The sequence below is a fragment of the Rhinoderma darwinii genome (assembly GCF_050947455.1).
Source record: "Rhinoderma darwinii isolate aRhiDar2 chromosome 5 unlocalized genomic scaffold, aRhiDar2.hap1 SUPER_5_unloc_46, whole genome shotgun sequence".
Lineage (NCBI taxonomy): Eukaryota > Metazoa > Chordata > Amphibia > Anura > Rhinodermatidae > Rhinoderma > Rhinoderma darwinii.
Window position 1 is genome coordinate 815,770 of NW_027461805.1, and position 22,526 is coordinate 838,295.

Below are 22,526 nucleotides of genomic sequence, written 5' to 3' on the forward strand. Positions count from 1 at the left end.
AGAAACACAGAAGACACACACACACACACACACACACACACACACACACACACACACACACACACACACACACACACACACACACACAACAAGAGGTGGCAATGTATTAATTAATTGCATTTAATAAATGAGCTCATTATCACACATGACTGTACAAATGCATTGTCCAACAGGTGTTGAAATAATGGGATTAAAAGGGGAGATCCCATCAGAAAGACAAAAACAATAGCAAACACAAATAGCACTTTTGGAATCTGATTTTAGTCAACACATAAGGGAAGGGTGCACCGGTCCTGGAAATACTGCAATACCAGGTCAATGCGTGGAGTGGACAGAGCAAGCTCTATTTCCATCTCCCTGTTCTAAAAATCCATTTAATATATGGTCCCCAGATAGGGGACGTATCAGATATTAAACTGATAAGAACAGATACTACACTTGATCTTAGCCAAAAGGCCGAGAAGCGATAACCCGAATGGGCCGGCCGTTGACCGAGCCTGCCTAATACTGCTGTTCACCCCTTGCAGCGATTGATTCAGCCTACTCCTAGGCAATTCCATGGGGCCCTGCAGGCTCACACACATTTACAGCTACTAAGCGGGAGGGAGGTGAATAAAGGCCGGAGAGGAAGCTACACAGGATTTGCTTCTTTTGCTTGCACCACAATGCAGTGCTGAAAGAGGAGGAATCTACATAAAAACGCCTTCCTGGCAACGCCCAAATGCCCTCCTGCCATGCAGATAAACACTGGCAGCGGCAGCAAGTGCATGCCCACAGCCACCCCTTGTTCCTTCACACCTTGTATCAGCTGTAATCCAGTCCAGTCCGGTGCTGCCTGCTGAGCAGCACTGACCAACACTGCCTGGGCCCAGGCTTTTATCTATCTCTGAGGCAGGCCCCATTATGATGTCAGAAAGCTGGCTCTGGAATCCTGAGGGCTCCACTATGACACGTGCAAAGTTCCGTCTGAACTTTATATAAGACGGTGAGGCTCAGTCAGTCACTCAGTGTTGCCTGAGAGGGCAACACTGCAACAGCCGGCCGCCAGGCTGTCTTTTTTTTGCACATTTATTTGCCTCCAGGAGGCCACAAGAGGGAGACAAGGGACTGCAAAATGGAAAATAGGCATCCACCAACTTTACAGACAACTTCTCTTTGCTCCTACAACCTCCATCCTTGCACAGTTTGTTATTCTTCCAGGTAACATAGTAACAAATCCAAATTGCTGCTCTCTTTGTAGGCAAGCAAGGGTTTGTTGCAACTGCAATTCTTACTTCTTCTTGGAAATGTAGGGACGACAGTACATTCCATCACATCCATCTAGTGTACACAGGTAGGTCCATTGTGGCGGGCGGGCTGCTTTAATGGCTGTTTGCTGTTCCCCCTACTCCACTCCACTATTTGACTGTGGTGCTGCATCAATCAATCAGTGGCTGGCTCAGGTGCAGCTCTTTAACCTACCTAAAAGGGAGGGCGGAGAGAAGACAAGGAAGGTGAATGAGCTGTTCCAATGTGAAATGCCGGAAACACAGAAACACAGAAGACACACACACACACACACACACACACACACACACACACACACACACACACACACACACACACACACACACACACACACACACACACAACAAGAGGTGGCAATGTATTAATTAATTGCATTTAATAAATGAGCTCATTATCACACATGACTGTACAAATGCATTGTCCAACAGGTGTTGAAATAATGGGATTAAAAGGGGAGATCCCATCAGAAAGACAAAAACAATAGCAAACACAAATAGCACTTTTGGAATCTGATTTTAGTCAACACATAAGGGAAGGGTGCACCGGTCCTGGAAATACTGCAATACCAGGTCAATGCGTGGAGTGGACAGAGCAAGCTCTATTTCCATCTCCCTGTTCTAAAAATCCATTTAATATATGGTCCCCAGATAGGGGACGTATCAGATATTAAACTGATAAGAACAGATACTACACTTGATCTTAGCCAAAAGGCCGAGAAGCGATAACCCGAATGGGCCGGCCGTTGACCGAGCCTGCCTAATACTGCTGTTCACCCCTTGCAGCGATTGATTCAGCCTACTCCTAGGCAATTCCATGGGGCCCTGCAGGCTCACACACATTTACAGCTACTAAGCGGGAGGGAGGTGAATAAAGGCCGGAGAGGAAGCTACACAGGATTTGCTTCTTTTGCTTGCACCACAATGCAGTGCTGAAAGAGGAGGAATCTACATAAAAACGCCTTCCTGGCAACGCCCAAATGCCCTCCTGCCATGCAGATAAACACTGGCAGCGGCAGCAAGTGCATGCCCACAGCCACCCCTTGTTCCTTCACACCTTGTATCAGCTGTAATCCAGTCCAGTCCGGTGCTGCCTGCTGAGCAGCACTGACCAACACTGCCTGGGCCCAGGCTTTTATCTATCTCTGAGGCAGGCCCCATTATGATGTCAGAAAGCTGGCTCTGGAATCCTGAGGGCTCCACTATGACACGTGCAAAGTTCCGTCTGAACTTTATATAAGACGGTGAGGCTCAGTCAGTCACTCAGTGTTGCCTGAGAGGGCAACACTGCAACAGCCGGCCGCCAGGCTGTCTTTTTTTTGCACATTTATTTGCCTCCAGGAGGCCACAAGAGGGAGACAAGGGACTGCAAAATGGAAAATAGGCATCCACCAACTTTACAGACAACTTCTCTTTGCTCCTACAACCTCCATCCTTGCACAGTTTGTTATTCTTCCAGGTAACATAGTAACAAATCCAAATTGCTGCTCTCTTTGTAGGCAAGCAAGGGTTTGTTGCAACTGCAATTCTTACTTCTTCTTGGAAATGTAGGGACGACAGTACATTCCATCACATCCATCTAGTGTACACAGGTAGGTCCATTGTGGCGGGCGGGCTGCTTTAATGGCTGTTTGCTGTTCCCCCTACTCCACTCCACTATTTGACTGTGGTGCTGCATCAATCAATCAGTGGCTGGCTCAGGTGCAGCTCTTTAACCTACCTAAAAGGGAGGGCGGAGAGAAGACAAGGAAGGTGAATGAGCTGTTCCAATGTGAAATGCCGGAAACACAGAAACACAGAAGACACACACACACACACACACACACACACACACACACACACACACACACACACACACACACACACACACACACACACAACAAGAGGTGGCAATGTATTAATTAATTGCATTTAATAAATGAGCTCATTATCACACATGACTGTACAAATGCATTGTCCAACAGGTGTTGAAATAATGGGATTAAAAGGGGAGATCCCATCAGAAAGACAAAAACAATAGCAAACACAAATAGCACTTTTGGAATCTGATTTTAGTCAACACATAAGGGAAGGGTGCACCGGTCCTGGAAATACTGCAATACCAGGTCAATGCGTGGAGTGGACAGAGCAAGCTCTATTTCCATCTCCCTGTTCTAAAAATCCATTTAATATATGGTCCCCAGATAGGGGACGTATCAGATATTAAACTGATAAGAACAGATACTACACTTGATCTTAGCCAAAAGGCCGAGAAGCGATAACCCGAATGGGCCGGCCGTTGACCGAGCCTGCCTAATACTGCTGTTCACCCCTTGCAGCGATTGATTCAGCCTACTCCTAGGCAATTCCATGGGGCCCTGCAGGCTCACACACATTTACAGCTACTAAGCGGGAGGGAGGTGAATAAAGGCCGGAGAGGAAGCTACACAGGATTTGCTTCTTTTGCTTGCACCACAATGCAGTGCTGAAAGAGGAGGAATCTACATAAAAACGCCTTCCTGGCAACGCCCAAATGCCCTCCTGCCATGCAGATAAACACTGGCAGCGGCAGCAAGTGCATGCCCACAGCCACCCCTTGTTCCTTCACACCTTGTATCAGCTGTAATCCAGTCCAGTCCGGTGCTGCCTGCTGAGCAGCACTGACCAACACTGCCTGGGCCCAGGCTTTTATCTATCTCTGAGGCAGGCCCCATTATGATGTCAGAAAGCTGGCTCTGGAATCCTGAGGGCTCCACTATGACACGTGCAAAGTTCCGTCTGAACTTTATATAAGACGGTGAGGCTCAGTCAGTCACTCAGTGTTGCCTGAGAGGGCAACACTGCAACAGCCGGCCGCCAGGCTGTCTTTTTTTTGCACATTTATTTGCCTCCAGGAGGCCACAAGAGGGAGACAAGGGACTGCAAAATGGAAAATAGGCATCCACCAACTTTACAGACAACTTCTCTTTGCTCCTACAACCTCCATCCTTGCACAGTTTGTTATTCTTCCAGGTAACATAGTAACAAATCCAAATTGCTGCTCTCTTTGTAGGCAAGCAAGGGTTTGTTGCAACTGCAATTCTTACTTCTTCTTGGAAATGTAGGGACGACAGTACATTCCATCACATCCATCTAGTGTACACAGGTAGGTCCATTGTGGCGGGCGGGCTGCTTTAATGGCTGTTTGCTGTTCCCCCTACTCCACTCCACTATTTGACTGTGGTGCTGCATCAATCAATCAGTGGCTGGCTCAGGTGCAGCTCTTTAACCTACCTAAAAGGGAGGGCGGAGAGAAGACAAGGAAGGTGAATGAGCTGTTCCAATGTGAAATGCCGGAAACACAGAAGACACACACACACACACACACACACACACACACACACACACACACACACACACACACACACACACACACACACACACACACACACACACACACAACAAGAGGTGGCAATGTATTAATTAATTGCATTTAATAAATGAGCTCATTATCACACATGACTGTACAAATGCATTGTCCAACAGGTGTTGAAATAATGGGATTAAAAGGGGAGATCCCATCAGAAAGACAAAAACAATAGCAAACACAAATAGCACTTTTGGAATCTGATTTTAGTCAACACATAAGGGAAGGGTGCACCGGTCCTGGAAATACTGCAATACCAGGTCAATGCGTGGAGTGGACAGAGCAAGCTCTATTTCCATCTCCCTGTTCTAAAAATCCATTTAATATATGGTCCCCAGATAGGGGACGTATCAGATATTAAACTGATAAGAACAGATACTACACTTGATCTTAGCCAAAAGGCCGAGAAGCGATAACCCGAATGGGCCGGCCGTTGACCGAGCCTGCCTAATACTGCTGTTCACCCCTTGCAGCGATTGATTCAGCCTACTCCTAGGCAATTCCATGGGGCCCTGCAGGCTCACACACATTTACAGCTACTAAGCGGGAGGGAGGTGAATAAAGGCCGGAGAGGAAGCTACACAGGATTTGCTTCTTTTGCTTGCACCACAATGCAGTGCTGAAAGAGGAGGAATCTACATAAAAACGCCTTCCTGGCAACGCCCAAATGCCCTCCTGCCATGCAGATAAACACTGGCAGCGGCAGCAAGTGCATGCCCACAGCCACCCCTTGTTCCTTCACACCTTGTATCAGCTGTAATCCAGTCCAGTCCGGTGCTGCCTGCTGAGCAGCACTGACCAACACTGCCTGGGCCCAGGCTTTTATCTATCTCTGAGGCAGGCCCCATTATGATGTCAGAAAGCTGGCTCTGGAATCCTGAGGGCTCCACTATGACACGTGCAAAGTTCCGTCTGAACTTTATATAAGACGGTGAGGCTCAGTCAGTCACTCAGTGTTGCCTGAGAGGGCAACACTGCAACAGCCGGCCGCCAGGCTGTCTTTTTTTTGCACATTTATTTGCCTCCAGGAGGCCACAAGAGGGAGACAAGGGACTGCAAAATGGAAAATAGGCATCCACCAACTTTACAGACAACTTCTCTTTGCTCCTACAACCTCCATCCTTGCACAGTTTGTTATTCTTCCAGGTAACATAGTAACAAATCCAAATTGCTGCTCTCTTTGTAGGCAAGCAAGGGTTTGTTGCAACTGCAATTCTTACTTCTTCTTGGAAATGTAGGGACGACAGTACATTCCATCACATCCATCTAGTGTACACAGGTAGGTCCATTGTGGCGGGCGGGCTGCTTTAATGGCTGTTTGCTGTTCCCCCTACTCCACTCCACTATTTGACTGTGGTGCTGCATCAATCAATCAGTGGCTGGCTCAGGTGCAGCTCTTTAACCTACCTAAAAGGGAGGGCGGAGAGAAGACAAGGAAGGTGAATGAGCTGTTCCAATGTGAAATGCCGGAAACACAGAAACACAGAAGACACACACACACACACACACACACACACACACACACACACACACACACACACACACACACACACACACACACACACACACAACAAGAGGTGGCAATGTATTAATTAATTGCATTTAATAAATGAGCTCATTATCACACATGACTGTACAAATGCATTGTCCAACAGGTGTTGAAATAATGGGATTAAAAGGGGAGATCCCATCAGAAAGACAAAAACAATAGCAAACACAAATAGCACTTTTGGAATCTGATTTTAGTCAACACATAAGGGAAGGGTGCACCGGTCCTGGAAATACTGCAATACCAGGTCAATGCGTGGAGTGGACAGAGCAAGCTCTATTTCCATCTCCCTGTTCTAAAAATCCATTTAATATATGGTCCCCAGATAGGGGACGTATCAGATATTAAACTGATAAGAACAGATACTACACTTGATCTTAGCCAAAAGGCCGAGAAGCGATAACCCGAATGGGCCGGCCGTTGACCGAGCCTGCCTAATACTGCTGTTCACCCCTTGCAGCGATTGATTCAGCCTACTCCTAGGCAATTCCATGGGGCCCTGCAGGCTCACACACATTTACAGCTACTAAGCGGGAGGGAGGTGAATAAAGGCCGGAGAGGAAGCTACACAGGATTTGCTTCTTTTGCTTGCACCACAATGCAGTGCTGAAAGAGGAGGAATCTACATAAAAACGCCTTCCTGGCAACGCCCAAATGCCCTCCTGCCATGCAGATAAACACTGGCAGCGGCAGCAAGTGCATGCCCACAGCCACCCCTTGTTCCTTCACACCTTGTATCAGCTGTAATCCAGTCCAGTCCGGTGCTGCCTGCTGAGCAGCACTGACCAACACTGCCTGGGCCCAGGCTTTTATCTATCTCTGAGGCAGGCCCCATTATGATGTCAGAAAGCTGGCTCTGGAATCCTGAGGGCTCCACTATGACACGTGCAAAGTTCCGTCTGAACTTTATATAAGACGGTGAGGCTCAGTCAGTCACTCAGTGTTGCCTGAGAGGGCAACACTGCAACAGCCGGCCGCCAGGCTGTCTTTTTTTTGCACATTTATTTGCCTCCAGGAGGCCACAAGAGGGAGACAAGGGACTGCAAAATGGAAAATAGGCATCCACCAACTTTACAGACAACTTCTCTTTGCTCCTACAACCTCCATCCTTGCACAGTTTGTTATTCTTCCAGGTAACATAGTAACAAATCCAAATTGCTGCTCTCTTTGTAGGCAAGCAAGGGTTTGTTGCAACTGCAATTCTTACTTCTTCTTGGAAATGTAGGGACGACAGTACATTCCATCACATCCATCTAGTGTACACAGGTAGGTCCATTGTGGCGGGCGGGCTGCTTTAATGGCTGTTTGCTGTTCCCCCTACTCCACTCCACTATTTGACTGTGGTGCTGCATCAATCAATCAGTGGCTGGCTCAGGTGCAGCTCTTTAACCTACCTAAAAGGGAGGGCGGAGAGAAGACAAGGAAGGTGAATGAGCTGTTCCAATGTGAAATGCCGGAAACACAGAAACACAGAAGACACACACACACACACACACACACACACACACACACACACACACACACACACACACACACACACACACACAACAAGAGGTGGCAATGTATTAATTAATTGCATTTAATAAATGAGCTCATTATCACACATGACTGTACAAATGCATTGTCCAACAGGTGTTGAAATAATGGGATTAAAAGGGGAGATCCCATCAGAAAGACAAAAACAATAGCAAACACAAATAGCACTTTTGGAATCTGATTTTAGTCAACACATAAGGGAAGGGTGCACCGGTCCTGGAAATACTGCAATACCAGGTCAATGCGTGGAGTGGACAGAGCAAGCTCTATTTCCATCTCCCTGTTCTAAAAATCCATTTAATATATGGTCCCCAGATAGGGGACGTATCAGATATTAAACTGATAAGAACAGATACTACACTTGATCTTAGCCAAAAGGCCGAGAAGCGATAACCCGAATGGGCCGGCCGTTGACCGAGCCTGCCTAATACTGCTGTTCACCCCTTGCAGCGATTGATTCAGCCTACTCCTAGGCAATTCCATGGGGCCCTGCAGGCTCACACACATTTACAGCTACTAAGCGGGAGGGAGGTGAATAAAGGCCGGAGAGGAAGCTACACAGGATTTGCTTCTTTTGCTTGCACCACAATGCAGTGCTGAAAGAGGAGGAATCTACATAAAAACGCCTTCCTGGCAACGCCCAAATGCCCTCCTGCCATGCAGATAAACACTGGCAGCGGCAGCAAGTGCATGCCCACAGCCACCCCTTGTTCCTTCACACCTTGTATCAGCTGTAATCCAGTCCAGTCCGGTGCTGCCTGCTGAGCAGCACTGACCAACACTGCCTGGGCCCAGGCTTTTATCTATCTCTGAGGCAGGCCCCATTATGATGTCAGAAAGCTGGCTCTGGAATCCTGAGGGCTCCACTATGACACGTGCAAAGTTCCGTCTGAACTTTATATAAGACGGTGAGGCTCAGTCAGTCACTCAGTGTTGCCTGAGAGGGCAACACTGCAACAGCCGGCCGCCAGGCTGTCTTTTTTTTGCACATTTATTTGCCTCCAGGAGGCCACAAGAGGGAGACAAGGGACTGCAAAATGGAAAATAGGCATCCACCAACTTTACAGACAACTTCTCTTTGCTCCTACAACCTCCATCCTTGCACAGTTTGTTATTCTTCCAGGTAACATAGTAACAAATCCAAATTGCTGCTCTCTTTGTAGGCAAGCAAGGGTTTGTTGCAACTGCAATTCTTACTTCTTCTTGGAAATGTAGGGACGACAGTACATTCCATCACATCCATCTAGTGTACACAGGTAGGTCCATTGTGGCGGGCGGGCTGCTTTAATGGCTGTTTGCTGTTCCCCCTACTCCACTCCACTATTTGACTGTGGTGCTGCATCAATCAATCAGTGGCTGGCTCAGGTGCAGCTCTTTAACCTACCTAAAAGGGAGGGCGGAGAGAAGACAAGGAAGGTGAATGAGCTGTTCCAATGTGAAATGCCGGAAACACAGAAACACAGAAGACACACACACACACACACACACACACACACACACACACACACACACACACACACACACACACACACACACACACACAACAAGAGGTGGCAATGTATTAATTAATTGCATTTAATAAATGAGCTCATTATCACACATGACTGTACAAATGCATTGTCCAACAGGTGTTGAAATAATGGGATTAAAAGGGGAGATCCCATCAGAAAGACAAAAACAATAGCAAACACAAATAGCACTTTTGGAATCTGATTTTAGTCAACACATAAGGGAAGGGTGCACCGGTCCTGGAAATACTGCAATACCAGGTCAATGCGTGGAGTGGACAGAGCAAGCTCTATTTCCATCTCCCTGTTCTAAAAATCCATTTAATATATGGTCCCCAGATAGGGGACGTATCAGATATTAAACTGATAAGAACAGATACTACACTTGATCTTAGCCAAAAGGCCGAGAAGCGATAACCCGAATGGGCCGGCCGTTGACCGAGCCTGCCTAATACTGCTGTTCACCCCTTGCAGCGATTGATTCAGCCTACTCCTAGGCAATTCCATGGGGCCCTGCAGGCTCACACACATTTACAGCTACTAAGCGGGAGGGAGGTGAATAAAGGCCGGAGAGGAAGCTACACAGGATTTGCTTCTTTTGCTTGCACCACAATGCAGTGCTGAAAGAGGAGGAATCTACATAAAAACGCCTTCCTGGCAACGCCCAAATGCCCTCCTGCCATGCAGATAAACACTGGCAGCGGCAGCAAGTGCATGCCCACAGCCACCCCTTGTTCCTTCACACCTTGTATCAGCTGTAATCCAGTCCAGTCCGGTGCTGCCTGCTGAGCAGCACTGACCAACACTGCCTGGGCCCAGGCTTTTATCTATCTCTGAGGCAGGCCCCATTATGATGTCAGAAAGCTGGCTCTGGAATCCTGAGGGCTCCACTATGACACGTGCAAAGTTCCGTCTGAACTTTATATAAGACGGTGAGGCTCAGTCAGTCACTCAGTGTTGCCTGAGAGGGCAACACTGCAACAGCCGGCCGCCAGGCTGTCTTTTTTTTGCACATTTATTTGCCTCCAGGAGGCCACAAGAGGGAGACAAGGGACTGCAAAATGGAAAATAGGCATCCACCAACTTTACAGACAACTTCTCTTTGCTCCTACAACCTCCATCCTTGCACAGTTTGTTATTCTTCCAGGTAACATAGTAACAAATCCAAATTGCTGCTCTCTTTGTAGGCAAGCAAGGGTTTGTTGCAACTGCAATTCTTACTTCTTCTTGGAAATGTAGGGACGACAGTACATTCCATCACATCCATCTAGTGTACACAGGTAGGTCCATTGTGGCGGGCGGGCTGCTTTAATGGCTGTTTGCTGTTCCCCCTACTCCACTCCACTATTTGACTGTGGTGCTGCATCAATCAATCAGTGGCTGGCTCAGGTGCAGCTCTTTAACCTACCTAAAAGGGAGGGCGGAGAGAAGACAAGGAAGGTGAATGAGCTGTTCCAATGTGAAATGCCGGAAACACAGAAACACAGAAGACACACACACACACACACACACACACACACACACACACACACACACACACACACACACACACACACACACACAACAAGAGGTGGCAATGTATTAATTAATTGCATTTAATAAATGAGCTCATTATCACACATGACTGTACAAATGCATTGTCCAACAGGTGTTGAAATAATGGGATTAAAAGGGGAGATCCCATCAGAAAGACAAAAACAATAGCAAACACAAATAGCACTTTTGGAATCTGATTTTAGTCAACACATAAGGGAAGGGTGCACCGGTCCTGGAAATACTGCAATACCAGGTCAATGCGTGGAGTGGACAGAGCAAGCTCTATTTCCATCTCCCTGTTCTAAAAATCCATTTAATATATGGTCCCCAGATAGGGGACGTATCAGATATTAAACTGATAAGAACAGATACTACACTTGATCTTAGCCAAAAGGCCGAGAAGCGATAACCCGAATGGGCCGGCCGTTGACCGAGCCTGCCTAATACTGCTGTTCACCCCTTGCAGCGATTGATTCAGCCTACTCCTAGGCAATTCCATGGGGCCCTGCAGGCTCACACACATTTACAGCTACTAAGCGGGAGGGAGGTGAATAAAGGCCGGAGAGGAAGCTACACAGGATTTGCTTCTTTTGCTTGCACCACAATGCAGTGCTGAAAGAGGAGGAATCTACATAAAAACGCCTTCCTGGCAACGCCCAAATGCCCTCCTGCCATGCAGATAAACACTGGCAGCGGCAGCAAGTGCATGCCCACAGCCACCCCTTGTTCCTTCACACCTTGTATCAGCTGTAATCCAGTCCAGTCCGGTGCTGCCTGCTGAGCAGCACTGACCAACACTGCCTGGGCCCAGGCTTTTATCTATCTCTGAGGCAGGCCCCATTATGATGTCAGAAAGCTGGCTCTGGAATCCTGAGGGCTCCACTATGACACGTGCAAAGTTCCGTCTGAACTTTATATAAGACGGTGAGGCTCAGTCAGTCACTCAGTGTTGCCTGAGAGGGCAACACTGCAACAGCCGGCCGCCAGGCTGTCTTTTTTTTGCACATTTATTTGCCTCCAGGAGGCCACAAGAGGGAGACAAGGGACTGCAAAATGGAAAATAGGCATCCACCAACTTTACAGACAACTTCTCTTTGCTCCTACAACCTCCATCCTTGCACAGTTTGTTATTCTTCCAGGTAACATAGTAACAAATCCAAATTGCTGCTCTCTTTGTAGGCAAGCAAGGGTTTGTTGCAACTGCAATTCTTACTTCTTCTTGGAAATGTAGGGACGACAGTACATTCCATCACATCCATCTAGTGTACACAGGTAGGTCCATTGTGGCGGGCGGGCTGCTTTAATGGCTGTTTGCTGTTCCCCCTACTCCACTCCACTATTTGACTGTGGTGCTGCATCAATCAATCAGTGGCTGGCTCAGGTGCAGCTCTTTAACCTACCTAAAAGGGAGGGCGGAGAGAAGACAAGGAAGGTGAATGAGCTGTTCCAATGTGAAATGCCGGAAACACAGAAACACAGAAGACACACACACACACACACACACACACACACACACACACACACACACACACACACACACACACACACACACAACAAGAGGTGGCAATGTATTAATTAATTGCATTTAATAAATGAGCTCATTATCACACATGACTGTACAAATGCATTGTCCAACAGGTGTTGAAATAATGGGATTAAAAGGGGAGATCCCATCAGAAAGACAAAAACAATAGCAAACACAAATAGCACTTTTGGAATCTGATTTTAGTCAACACATAAGGGAAGGGTGCACCGGTCCTGGAAATACTGCAATACCAGGTCAATGCGTGGAGTGGACAGAGCAAGCTCTATTTCCATCTCCCTGTTCTAAAAATCCATTTAATATATGGTCCCCAGATAGGGGACGTATCAGATATTAAACTGATAAGAACAGATTTTTTGATTGAAAAATGCTTTATTGACAATCAATCGTCATCATACAAACATTACTGCGACGCAGCGCAAGCCATGAAGCAGCAAATAATAAATAATAACAGTCGTCAAACATAACATGACAGTATAATACACAGTACAGGCTAGCCTATGCTATACATTACACCACATGCTACACTAACATTCTTGCATTCACTAAAGCCAAACAACAAAGCATTACAGACAAGTGATGGGATAGGGGAGTGGGTAGGAGGGGATAGGGAAGGGGGAAATCACAGGCCCGAAGCTTTATTGAAAGACAACACACAAGAAGGGAGAGTGGGGGGAAGGGGAGTATCAGTCCTCTTCCTCATCGACGTCCGGGCTGTCCCAGGTGGAATAGTCTCTGAGCAGGCTGTGGATCAGCCTGCGGCAGTCCTGGACGGACACACTCTCTCTCCGCAAAATCAGACGGTTCCTGGCAAACCATATAGCGTCCTTAAAGCAGTTCATAAGGCGCCAGGCTTCCTGGATTGCTCCATCCGTGGTATTCCCAGGAAATAGTCCATAAAGTACCGAGCGGTACGACAGTCTGTTCCTGGGTACTGAGTCCTTGAGTTCATGTTCCAAGGCTTTCAACAGACCCTGTGCAAAGGGGCACTGCCAGAAAATGTGCAAAGATGTTTCCTCCGTGAAGGGGCACCTGGGGCAGTACCGGGTCTTGCACAGGTTGCGGGCATGCATGAATGACCTAAGAGGCAGTCCTCCCTGGATGGCCATCCATGAAATGTCCTTGTGCCCGTTGGTCAACCTGCCAGATGACACGTTAGTCCAAACAGTCTCCAACGTGTCGGCATGAAGCCCTGGAACAGACTCCAGTGAGTCCTTTGCTCTGATGTGCTTGTGGATCGTCTTAGGTTTCCACAAGTCGGGCTTAAGACCCTCCAGTTGATGCTCCCTCACGAACCGGACGACATCTCCGTAGAACCAGGGAGCGTGCCAGTTGTAAGGGAAGGAGCTGTCCCACTTGTCCCAGCCAAAACCTCGCCAGAGGGGAAGGAGGAAGTAGCGGGACATGGCCTTGCCCGCAGAGCCGTTTGCTGTCCTCAGAGTCCTACGAACACAGTCACATACAAAAGCGATCCGCAGCAGAGTGGGAATGTCGGGTATACCCTTCCCACCTTTGCGGGGCTCCTTGTACATAACAGTCCGCTTTACTCTGTCCATTTTCGAGCCCCAGATGAAGCGAAACACAGTCCTGGTAATGGCCCTCGAGACGGTGGCAAGAGGGGGCCATGCCTGTGCAGTGTATTGTAGCACAGGCAAGACTTCGTTACGCAGGACCATTGCTTTGCCCTCAATAGTGAGTTGTCTGAGGCTCCACAGTCCGATCCTTTGGTTGACTTTGGCCAAGCGTTCTTCCCACGACTTTAGGGCTGCACCTTCCTTACCGAACCAGACTCCCAGAATTTTGATGAAGTCCGGCTTGATAGTAAACGGGAAGGAGGCAGGAGAAGGCAGGTACCACTTTCCGAAGAGCATGGCTTCCGACTTCCCGCAGTTGACTTTTGCCCCTGAAGCGCGTCCGAACTCCTCACAGGTCTGGACGAGTGCAGTCACCGAACTCTGGTCAGCGCAGAAGACGGTCACGTCGTCCATGTACAGCGAGCATTTGACCTCGAAGTGTCCTGGACCTGGTGCGGTGATCCCTCTGATCTCTCCATTCTGCCGGATAGCCTCTGCGAAGAGCTCTATAACACAAACAAAAAGGAGAGGTGAAAGAGGACAGCCTTGTCTAACCCCCGACGATACAGGAAAGGGGTCAGTCTTCCAGCCGTTCACCAGCACCGAGCTGTAAATGTCGCAATACATCAGGTTAACATACAAACAGAACAACCTGCCAAGCCGCAGCCTACGCAGAGCCTTACCCATGAATTCGTGAGAGACCCGGTCAAAAGCCTTCTCCTGATCCAGACTGACCAGGGCCGCGTGTGTACGGCGGCTTTGCATGTAATGCACCGTGTCCCTCACCAGGGCAAGACTGTCGGCCACCCTACGGCCAGGAATGCCGCAGGTTTGGTCCGATCCGATGATCTGTCCGATGACAACCTTCAGTCTGTTGGCCAATACTTTGGCGAGGATCTTGTAGTCCACGTTCAGGAGAGAGATGGGACGCCAGTTTTTCAGGTCACATCTCTCCCCCTTCCGCTTATACAAGATCGTGATCATGCCTTCTCTCAAGGACGGTGGCATTCTACCCTCCACCACCATCTCCTCATAGAGCTCCAGCAGGTCCGGACTGATCAAGTCCCCCAGCGCTACATAGAGCTCTGCTGGGAGACCATCACTGCCCGGGGTCCTGCCGGGTCTGAAGGATTTAGCGGCAGAGAGCAGTTCCTCCACCGTCAGGGGTACATCCATAGCCTCCGTACCTGCAGGATCAAGATGATTAGTGATACCTGACAGGAATTTATCGGCGGCTTCGGGGTCAGTGGTTTTCCGGGAGTAGAGGCTTCGGTAGTAGTCTGTGACGACTCCCATCACCTCCTTCTTCCCAGAATGCATGTTTCCGGTCTCATCTCGAAGTTCCTTCAGGGGCGTGTGGCCGGCATGGAGTTTCCTGAAAAAGAACGAGTTACATTTCTCACCCTTCTCCAGGTTCTCCACCTTGGAACGAAAGACAATTCGCTTGGATTCCTCCTCAAAGTGCCTTTTCAGGCCCTTTTTGGCTTCCTCCAGCTCCTTCCTGACGTCCCAGCCGCATTGAAGGAGGTCTTGCAGGGATCGCAGCTGACGCTGCATCTCTCTGAAGTCTCTCTTCCTCTCACACGCCTGTTGACGACTTTTTGCCTGAAAGAAACAACGAAATTCAACTTTAACATATTCCCACCAGTCACAGGTTTTGTCAAAGAAAACTTTATCATTCCTCCAAACAATATAGGCGTCTCTAAGTTCCGCCAGTACCTCCTCTCTTTCCAGCAGGGCACAATTCAGCTTCCAGGAGCCAGGGCCGGGAGGAAAACCGTGGCCGATGGCACCCTGGAAGAGAATGGCCCTGTGGTCAGAGAAGAAGCAGGGGACCATGGAGTGCCCATGCTGCTTGACTGCCCGGGAGGTGAACACAAAGTCAATCCGAGAACGAAGTGAGCCATCGGGTCGGCTCCATGAATAGTTCACAGAGCCAATCCCCATGGAGCCCACAACGTCCTGCAAGGATGCTTCGGTTACCATCTCGATAAGCAGTTTGGAACTGACATCCAGTTTGATTGAAGTGCCGGAACTTCGTCCATCCTCTTCGATGGGGCAGTTGAAGTCCCCGGCCATCACCACTGCCCTAGTGGTGGCGAGCTGGGTCCGCAGGGTCTGGAATAGTTCCAGGCGCTCAGCCTTCATAGGGGGAGCGTACACGTTGATGAGCCTAATCGGCTCTCCTGCCCAGGAACCGTCTACGACCAACAAGCGGCCGCAGGCGAGCTCCTGGACAGAGTCAACAGTAAATACGCTTCCCCTAATCAGGATGGCAACCCCTGCAGACTTACAGTCGCCCCCACCAGACCAGTAGGACGGGCCATGGGTCCACTGCCTGGCCAGATGATGGTATGACCTGGAAGAGGGGAGAGTACATTCCTGCAGCATAAATACATCACTCGACTGCTTGGAAAGAAAAGTTAGCACCATCTGACATCTAGTCCTATCTCTAACACTCCTCACATTGAGGCTAAAGATGTTAAGTTTAGCAGCCATGGGGGAGAATAAAGAAGGTTAGTGCAAACGATACACCTTAGTTACCAGTCCGGTCGGGCGGATCCTCCTCTCCTGGCGGGTCCGAAAGATCCAGCAGGCCCTCTGACAAAAATTGTTCCAGGATTGTAGCCACCTGGATGTCTGTTGTGAAGTCGATGACCTCAGGTTCAGACACGAGTTCCTCCACCATCTGCTCCATTTCCTCCTGCTGCGCAAGGGAATCTTCGCAGATTTCCACGACTTGTCGCTTTGAGGACTCAGCAGCTGGGCTGTCCCTCACCTTTCTCTTCCTCTGGATGGCACCTGAGGAGACAAGAGGGGGAAAATCCTCCAGGGAGAGGACTCCAGCAGCTGGAGGGGAAGATGTTAGTGCTGCTGGAGCTGGGGAGAAGGGAGGCTGGGTTGGGAGAGGTGCAGGTGACAGGACCACTGAGATGGGTGGGTAGGAGAAGGTGAGAGCCTCAGTGGGGGTGACAGGGGTTGGGGACGGGGGGGTGGGGAGGGCCGGGCGAGGGAGGGTGGGAAGGGTAGGGCGAGGGAGGGCCGGGAGACGGGGGGGAGGGACTGTCGTCTTCTTACCATCCTTCTTATTCCCGGTCTTCTGCGCCGCTGGAGCTCTGGCTGGGGCGGGGTTCCCTCTGGCCGGAGCTTTCGCCGCTACAGTTGCCCAGGATCGATCCCTCTTCGGGCAGTCCTTGTAGGAGTGGGCTGCTTGTCCGCAGAGGTTGCACATTGTCCGTTTCGGGCAGTCTTTGGTCTCGTGTCCTGTTACCCGGCAGTTCTTGCAGGCGTCCTCCTTGCAGTCCTTCACCGAATGACCCTTCTTGCTGCATCTCCTGCAGATCTGCGGCATGTCCGGGTAGTAGATGAGGCCGTAGGAGTTGCCCAGCGAGAATGACTGGGGCAGGTGTTGGAGGCCGTCTTCCGCGCTGGAATCCTTGTTCAGTCGGACGATTACCGACCACTTGCCAGTCCAGAAGCCGAGTCCGTTCAGGATGTGGGTGGGTTCCCTCACCACTGTGCAGAACCGCTTCAGGAGCGTGGTGATGTCTTTGCCGGGGGTGTGTGGGTTCCGCATTGAGACCGTCACCCGCCTTTCCTCTCTTTGGACAGGGCAGTTGCCCACAAAGCGAGAGAAAGGGGATTCAGGCCTCGCCGCTTTCACCATCTCCCAGTACCTTCTGCAGATGTTGATCGAAGCGAAGGTCACGAAGAACATCCCGGTCATGAAGGCCTGGATGCTGATGGTCTCCGGCTTAGCGAAGCCCTGGTCCAGGAGCATCTTCTGGCAGAACACTTCTTCCGTCATGTCCGGCACTCTCCCGTCCACCTCCTTCAGCTTCAGGGCCACCGTCTGCTTCATCCAGGGCTCCAGGGTTGGAGCAGCCTGGTTCGGCTTCCTGGTGGCCTGTTGGCTTGAGGAGGCTTCAGGAGGAGATGTCCTGGCCTGGGCCGGCTCACCTGGTCCATCAGCCTTCTTCTTCTGGGTGGCAGGGTTGCTGGTTGAGGCCATGGCTTCTTCCAGCTGTTCCTGTCGCTTGGGGAGGATCTTCGATAGCTCTTTCCCGAAGGGGGCGGAGCTATGCAAATCTTCTCCTTGCTGGCCGAGGTTCTTCCACGAAATTTCTTCCGCAGCGGTTCCTCGTCGAGCTTCTTCTGCGGCCGAGCTTCTTCAAAGATCCCCTTCAGCAGCGGCTCTTCTCCGAAGGTCTCTGTCGCAGTTCTCCTTCTTCTTCCCGGCAGCGATCTCCCGGAGCTTCTTCCCCGATGGCGGCTTCTCCCTTCTGGATCGTCGTCTTCGCTGGTTCTTCTCCGCAGTTCGTCGCCGGCTTCGTCTGGAACGCTCTTGGATCGCTAAGCTAGTGTTTATAGCCCCCAGTGGTTCTCCGAGCTATCTATCCTTACAAGGACTGATAAGAACAGATACTACACTTGATCTTAGCCAAAAGGCCGAGAAGCGATAACCCGAATGGGCCGGCCGTTGACCGAGCCTGCCTAATACTGCTGTTCACCCCTTGCAGCGATTGATTCAGCCTACTCCTAGGCAATTCCATGGGGCCCTGCAGGCTCACACACATTTACAGCTACTAAGCGGGAGGGAGGTGAATAAAGGCCGGAGAGGAAGCTACACAGGATTTGCTTCTTTTGCTTGCACCACAATGCAGTGCTGAAAGAGGAGGAATCTACATAAAAACGCCTTCCTGGCAACGCCCAAATGCCCTCCTGCCAGATAAACACTGGCAGCGGCAGCAAGTGCATGCCCACAGCCACCCCTTGTTCCTTCACACCTTGTATCAGCTGTAATCCAGTCCAGTCCGGTGCTGCCTGCTGAGCAGCACTGACCAACACTGCCTGGGCCCAGGCTTTTATCTATCTCTGAGGCAGGCCCCATTATGATGTCAGAAAGCTGGCTCTGGAATCCTGAGGGCTCCACTATGACACGTGCAAAGTTCCGTCTGAACTTTATATAAGACGGTGAGGCTCAGTCAGTCACTCAGTGTTGCCTGAGAGGGCAACACTGCAACAGCCGGCCGCCAGGCTGTCTTTTTTTTGCACATTTATTTGCCTCCAGGAGGCCACAAGAGGGAGACAAGGGACTGCAAAATGGAAAATAGGCATCCACCAACTTTACAGACAACTTCTCTTTGCTCCTACAACCTCCATCCTTGCACAGTTTGTTATTCTTCCAGGTAACATAGTAACAAATCCAAATTGCTGCTCTCTTTGTAGGCAAGCAAGGGTTTGTTGCAACTGCAATTCTTACTTCTTCTTGGAAATGTAGGGACGACAGTACATTCCATCACATCCATCTAGTGTACACAGGTAGGTCCATTGTGGCGGGCGGGCTGCTTTAATGGCTGTTTGCTGTTCCCCCTACTCCACTCCACTATTTGACTGTGGTGCTGCATCAATCAATCAGTGGCTGGCTCAGGTGCAGCTCTTTAACCTACCTAAAAGGGAGGGCGGAGAGAAGACAAGGAAGGTGAATGAGCTGTTCCAATGTGAAATGCCGGAAACACAGAAACACAGAAGACACACACACACACACACACACACACACACACACACACACACACACACACACACACACACACACACACACACACACACACACACAACAAGAGGTGGCAATGTATTAATTAATTGCATTTAATAAATGAGCTCATTATCACACATGACTGTACAAATGCATTGTCCAACAGGTGTTGAAATAATGGGATTAAAAGGGGAGATCCCATCAGAAAGACAAAAACAATAGCAAACACAAATAGCACTTTTGGAATCTGATTTTAGTCAACACATAAGGGAAGGGTGCACCGGTCCTGGAAATACTGCAATACCAGGTCAATGCGTGGAGTGGACAGAGCAAGCTCTATTTCCATCTCCCTGTTCTAAAAATCCATTTAATATATGGTCCCCAGATAGGGGACGTATCAGATATTAAACTGATAAGAACAGATAAGGTTTCAACAAAGTTTTTTATTGGCAAAAATATTATATTTTACAGACTTTTTTTTAAAATTGAAACCACAAGATAAAATCAATGGCATAATACATAAATATTCATACATTTAAATGAATACAAAAGTAATAATAATAAGACCAGTAATACAGATGTTATAATAAAAGTACAGAACAATAGCAGGATAAAATTTATACAGGGCATAAAAGACATAAAAGAATAAAACCATTTTTATTTACAATGTTATGGTATTCCACATTTGCAAACACCACATGGATGTTGCTTCTTTTACCCCTAGCTGCTTTTTGTCCCTAAGATAATAAATGTACATTTCACTTAGGGCATATTTGACACAATTTTTAACATCAATAAAATCATGTTTAAAAAGCAGAATGTTCCTAACCTTCCAGATGGCATTCTTAAAACAGTTTAAAATGATCCAACAGACCATTTGCTGTTTAAAACTTGGGCAGTTAAAAAGACCATAAAACACGTATTCAAATTTAAGATCTTTAAGACCGCAGGCCCATTTCAACAATGGGCCTACCTTCCTCCAAACCTCCTGTGCATATGGGCAGTTCCAAAACAGGTGCATTACCGTCTCGTCGTCACCACACCTGTCTCTCGGGCACTTGGCTCTCGCCACCAGTCCTCGCCTATGCTGGAATTCACGGGTAGGGAGGCACTGGTGAACGATTGCCCAGGCAAGGTCCTTGTGCACATTTGCCATAAATTTCCCGAAAACGTTCCGCCACACCACCTTGGACCTTGCCTGTGAGAAATTTGAAACTGCCAGTGTATCCTCCTGCCGCCTACAGGAGAGTGACACTTTTTTCTGGTCCCCCAATATGTCAGGCTCCAATTCTTGGAGACCTAGGAGCCTGACAGTTTTTTCGAGCACCGCATATTGTTTTGGGGGACACAGAAGCACAGGAGAATTCAAAGGGACACGAAACCATCGTTTAAAAATCATGCCCGTAGCGTACTTTAAAAAGTAGCTAAAAATACCATCAGAATTATACATTTTAAAACAGAAGCAAAAGTATTTAATGTAAAAGAAGTTAAAAAGGTTAGGAACATCTCTCCCGCCATTGTCCTTACATCTGTACATAAAATCACGTTTTAGTTTTTCCATTTTGGAACCCCATAAAAACATAAAACAGATCCTGGTCACTTTTTTAATATATAAAATTGTTGGAGGGAAAACCATAGCTACATAAAGCATTATGGGTAATAAAACAGATTTAATTATTAAAACTTTTCCCTCCATGGTGAGATTTCTCAAATTCCACATTAAAACCTTTTTTTCCATTTTGGCAATTACTGAATCCCAATTGGGTCTCCCATCGTTTTCTTGATTAAAAACAATTCCTAAAATTTTTATCTGATCCTGCTGCATGTTAACTCCTGGTGTCACAGAGGAATCCCATACACCAGTATAAAAACAGTCACATTTATCAACGTTTAATTTAAAACCAGAGGCTTCACAAAAAAAGCCGGTGTTCCTCAATGCCCTTCTCATAGAAGCGGCGTCTGGGCATAGGATGGTGGCGTCATCCATATAGCCTAGGATTTTTACCTGGTTCCCCCTTCCTCCAGGTATGGGCACGCCTCTGATGACTTTATCATCTCTTATTAGGGTGAACAGAGGTTCAATGGCACAAATAAAAAGGAGCGGAGACAACGGGCACCCCTGTTTCACCCCTGATAAAAGAGGAACACCTTTAGTTAAAAATCCGTTGATAGAAATTTGGCTAAAACAGGATCGATATAAAAGCTTAATACGTGTTAAAATAATTTCAGGAACAGCCATCTTTTTAAGAACCATAAAAAGATATTCATGGGAGACCCGGTCAAAAGCCTTCTCGAAATCTAAGGATAAAATAGCAAGGCTTTGACCCCTTTCTTTAAAATACCAAATGATGTCACGTAAAATATTCAGGGACTCAGTAATTGACCTCCCAGGTACCCCACATACCTGGTTTGGATGGATTAATTTATGAATAAAAGGTTTAAAACGGATTGTTATTAGTTTAGCTAAAATTTTACAATCAACGTTTAAAAGAGTAATAGGGCGCCAGTTTTTTAACTGGTCCTTCTCACCTTTTTTAAAAATTAAGGACACAATCCCCCTCCTCCAGGAAGGGGGCAGCTCTTCAGTAATAAAAACTTCCTTATACAATAAAAACATGTCATTCTTTAAAATTTCCCAAAAAGCATGATAAAATTCGATGGGCAGACCATCTTCCCCAGGAGCTTTCCCATTAGAAAAACTTTTAAAAGCAAATAAAAGTTCCTCCAAGGTAATATTACGGGATAAAACTTCCTGGTCTAAAATATCTAGCTTGGCATCAAGGGAATTAAGAACATGTTCTAAAAAGGAAGGATCAATATTTTTCTTGTTAAAAAGAGATTGGTAGAAATTAAAAGCAGAATTTAAAATGCCGACCATAGTGGTTTCTCCTTCAAGGTTTAAAATGACATCTCGTTTATCCATTACCTTTTTGAAGAAGAACCGGGAACACTTCTCGCCATCCTCGAGGTACTTTACATGTGAATTAAAAATTATTTGTTTCCCTTTCTCTTCTATGGCATGTTTTATTTCAGCTTTAAGATTTAAAATATCATCATCAACATCCATACCAATCTC

The 22,526-nt window shown here is 48.0% G+C and overlaps 9 non-coding genes and 2 pseudogenes across 9 annotated transcripts; all 11 read right to left on the reverse strand.

Annotated features, from left to right (window-relative positions):
• Positions 1–277: 277 nt before the first annotated feature.
• On the reverse strand, positions 278–468 carry LOC142694973 (U2 spliceosomal RNA). Its single transcript, XR_012863133.1, has one exon. It is a non-coding gene; the product is annotated as a U2 spliceosomal RNA (small nuclear RNA).
• A 1,351-nt stretch (positions 469–1,819) lies between these two features.
• Positions 1,820–2,010, reverse strand: LOC142694974 (U2 spliceosomal RNA). The gene has a single exon (XR_012863134.1). It is a non-coding gene; the product is annotated as a U2 spliceosomal RNA (small nuclear RNA).
• A 1,341-nt stretch (positions 2,011–3,351) lies between these two features.
• Positions 3,352–3,542, reverse strand: LOC142694975 (U2 spliceosomal RNA). The gene has a single exon (XR_012863135.1). It is a non-coding gene; the product is annotated as a U2 spliceosomal RNA (small nuclear RNA).
• Positions 3,543–4,891: 1,349 nt separating this feature from the next.
• On the reverse strand, positions 4,892–5,082 carry LOC142694976 (U2 spliceosomal RNA). The gene has a single exon (XR_012863136.1). It is a non-coding gene; the product is annotated as a U2 spliceosomal RNA (small nuclear RNA).
• Positions 5,083–6,427: 1,345 nt separating this feature from the next.
• Positions 6,428–6,618, reverse strand: LOC142694977 (U2 spliceosomal RNA). Its single transcript, XR_012863137.1, has one exon. It is a non-coding gene; the product is annotated as a U2 spliceosomal RNA (small nuclear RNA).
• A 1,335-nt stretch (positions 6,619–7,953) lies between these two features.
• On the reverse strand, positions 7,954–8,144 carry LOC142694978 (U2 spliceosomal RNA). Its single transcript, XR_012863138.1, has one exon. It is a non-coding gene; the product is annotated as a U2 spliceosomal RNA (small nuclear RNA).
• A 1,341-nt stretch (positions 8,145–9,485) lies between these two features.
• Positions 9,486–9,676, reverse strand: LOC142694979 (U2 spliceosomal RNA). The gene has a single exon (XR_012863139.1). It is a non-coding gene; the product is annotated as a U2 spliceosomal RNA (small nuclear RNA).
• A 1,337-nt stretch (positions 9,677–11,013) lies between these two features.
• LOC142694980 (U2 spliceosomal RNA) lies at positions 11,014–11,204 on the reverse strand. The gene has a single exon (XR_012863140.1). It is a non-coding gene; the product is annotated as a U2 spliceosomal RNA (small nuclear RNA).
• A 1,335-nt stretch (positions 11,205–12,539) lies between these two features.
• Positions 12,540–12,714, reverse strand: LOC142694442 (U2 spliceosomal RNA; annotated as a pseudogene).
• A 5,559-nt stretch (positions 12,715–18,273) lies between these two features.
• LOC142694465 (U2 spliceosomal RNA) lies at positions 18,274–18,375 on the reverse strand (annotated as a pseudogene).
• Positions 18,376–19,720: 1,345 nt separating this feature from the next.
• Positions 19,721–19,912, reverse strand: LOC142694453 (U2 spliceosomal RNA). The gene has a single exon (XR_012862684.1). It is a non-coding gene; the product is annotated as a U2 spliceosomal RNA (small nuclear RNA).
• Positions 19,913–22,526: the final 2,614 nt, after the last annotated feature.